This window comes from Saccopteryx bilineata, chromosome 2, assembly GCF_036850765.1.
Source record: "Saccopteryx bilineata isolate mSacBil1 chromosome 2, mSacBil1_pri_phased_curated, whole genome shotgun sequence".
NCBI classification, from domain to species: Eukaryota; Metazoa; Chordata; class Mammalia; order Chiroptera; family Emballonuridae; genus Saccopteryx; species Saccopteryx bilineata.
The window spans coordinates 42,435,028-42,437,580 of NC_089491.1; the positions used below are offsets into that span (position 1 = coordinate 42,435,028).

Consider the following 2,553-nt stretch of genomic DNA (forward strand, 5'->3'; position numbering starts at 1 on the left):
GCCCTGGCTGGTTGGCTCAGCGGTAGAGCGTCGGCCTGTCGTGCGGGGGACCCGGGTTCGATTCCCGGCCAGGGCACATAGGAGAAGCGCCCATTTGCTTCTCCAGCCCCCCCCCCCCCTTCCTCTCTGTCACTCTCTTCCCCTCCCGCAGCCAAGGCTCCATTGGAGCAAAGATGGCCCGGGTGCTGGGGATAGCTCCTTGGCCTCTGCCCCAGGCGCTAGAATGGCTCTGGTCACGGCAGAGCGACGCCCTGGAGGGGCAGAGCATTGCCTCCTGGTGGGCAGAGCGTTGCCCCTGGTGGGCGTGCCGGGTGGATCCCAGTCGGGCGCATGCGCGAGTCTGTCTGTCTCTCCCCGTTTCCAGCTTCTAAAAGGAAAAAAAAAAAAAGAATTAAATGAGATATCATCAAGATGTTTATAAAGTTTACAAAGTGACATAGCCTTGAGTCACGAGTAAAGATTAATTAGCACTTATCACTCTTCTCCCATCCAGATACTAGCCAGGCCAGACCCTGCTTAGCTTCCGAGATCAGACGACATCCGGCGTGTTCAGGGTGGTGTGGCCGCAGAGACTTATTGCTCTTCTGAACCTAGTTTGTCAAGTAGATTTATATGCTACAACCAAAGGAATATTAGAACTCCTAACTGGAATTTACATAATATTTACTTTCTAGCAAATTTGGGATGTTCTGGACTCAGAGGTTCAACCTTGGCTGCACATTGAAATATCTCAAGGGGCTTTAAATATTGATGGCCAATTTATTGATTTTTTTTTTTTTTACAGCAACAGAGAGAGAGATATATAGGGACAGACAGACAGGAACGGAGAGAGATGAGAAGCATCAATTATCAGTTTTTCATTGTGACACCTTAGTTGTTCATTGATTGCTTTCTCATATGTGCCTTGACCATGGGCCTTCAGCAGACCGAGTAACCCCTTGCTTGAGCCAGCGACCTTGGGTCCAAGCTGGTGAGCTTTGCTCAAACCAGATGAGCTCGTGCTTAAGCTGGCGACCTCGAGGTCTCGAACCTGGGTCCTCCACATCCCAGTCTGACGCTCTATCCACTGCGCCACTGCCTGGTCAGGCTTGATGGCCAATTTAAAATATTGATTGATTCCCCCAGAAGTTCTGTTTTAGTTGGTCTAGTATGGTTCAGGTAATGAAGTTTTTGGAAATATTCCAGGTGACTCTAATATGTAGCCAAGCTTGAGAACTATTGCTCTAAAAAAAACAACCACCCCAAAACAGAAGATGATTTGACTTTGGGTGATGGGTATACAGCATCATCAAATGATGTGGAGATGTTTTCTCTAAATCTATGTATTCTGGTTGGCCATTGTCACCCTGTTAAATTTAGTTGTCTAAATAAATAAATAAATGAGAAAAATATAAATTGAAGAGACCAAACCACTGATCCCTTCTGTGAGTTTAGCTGATCTAGCCTAGGCCTAACCTGAAGTGAGGATTATGCTGAAGAAGCTTAACTACATGGGAGACAAGGCTCAGGTTTTGTTCCAAGCCCAGTCCATTCAGAGGAATCGCTGGGCTCAAAGCACCTTTCTCTTGCTGGTCTCCTCATCAGGTGCCTTCTGAATAGACTTCTAGGGCCATGCTTTGCTGTGGTTGGGATCATCAGTGGTTTTATTAATCAGGATTCTCCGGAGAAATAGAATCCATAGGATACAGTGTGCATGTGTACGTGTGTGTTTATTTTAAAGAACTGTAGCTCAAAAAAAAAATTGCTTGTAAGTCTTTTGGCTAAGATATATGTAAAAGTTGTAGCTCATTTGATTATGGAAGCTAAGTCCCCAAATCTGCAGTCAGCAAGTTGGAACACCTGGAGAGGCAATGTTGTAGTTCCAGCAGGATGGAAGAACTCAGGAAGAGCCAAAGTTTGAGTTGGAGTCTATAGGCTGAAAAAATCTAATGTTACACATTTGAAGGCAGTCAGGCAGGAGTCCCCCTCTTACTCATGGGGGGTGGAAATGGCTATCAGCCTTTTCATTCTATTCAGGCCTTCAACTGATTGGATGAGCCTCTGCTTCCTCTTCTAGGAGGGCAATCCGCTTTACTGAGTCTACTAATTCAACTGTTAATCTCATTTAGAAACATCTACAGACACATCTAGAATAATGTTTGCCTGGACACCTTCTGGCCATGTTGACACATAATTAACAATCATGATGTTTGACCATGAGAAGCCCCCTCTGCTTCTTCTTCAGGAAACACTAACGGGCACCCAGGAGCAGGCATCAGGAGACTCTGGGACAGTTATCTGCTTGACTGCAGCATAGTTCCTTGGCAACTGGGGAGATGAAATGAGAAATTCACAAATCGCTATGTTATCGACTCTCATACCTATATGTTTCTAAATCATTGAACGGTAATGGCTTCAAGAGCTACTACCACCAATTCTCTGTTTTTCTCACAAGCATTTAAGTCATTTGAAAGGGGAAAAAAAATTACAGGCAGGAAATGAATGGAATTCTCTCCCTCTGGCCTAAAGAAGTTCACTTAATGTTTTTATTTCAATGTTACTGAGTTATCCATG

General features: G+C 45.0%; 1 non-coding gene across 1 annotated transcript; it reads left to right on the forward strand.

Annotated features, from left to right (window-relative positions):
• On the forward strand, nt 1-76 carry TRNAD-GUC (transfer RNA aspartic acid (anticodon GUC)). Its single transcript has one exon. It is a non-coding gene; the product is annotated as a tRNA-Asp (tRNA).
• Nucleotides 77-2,553: the final 2,477 nt, after the last annotated feature.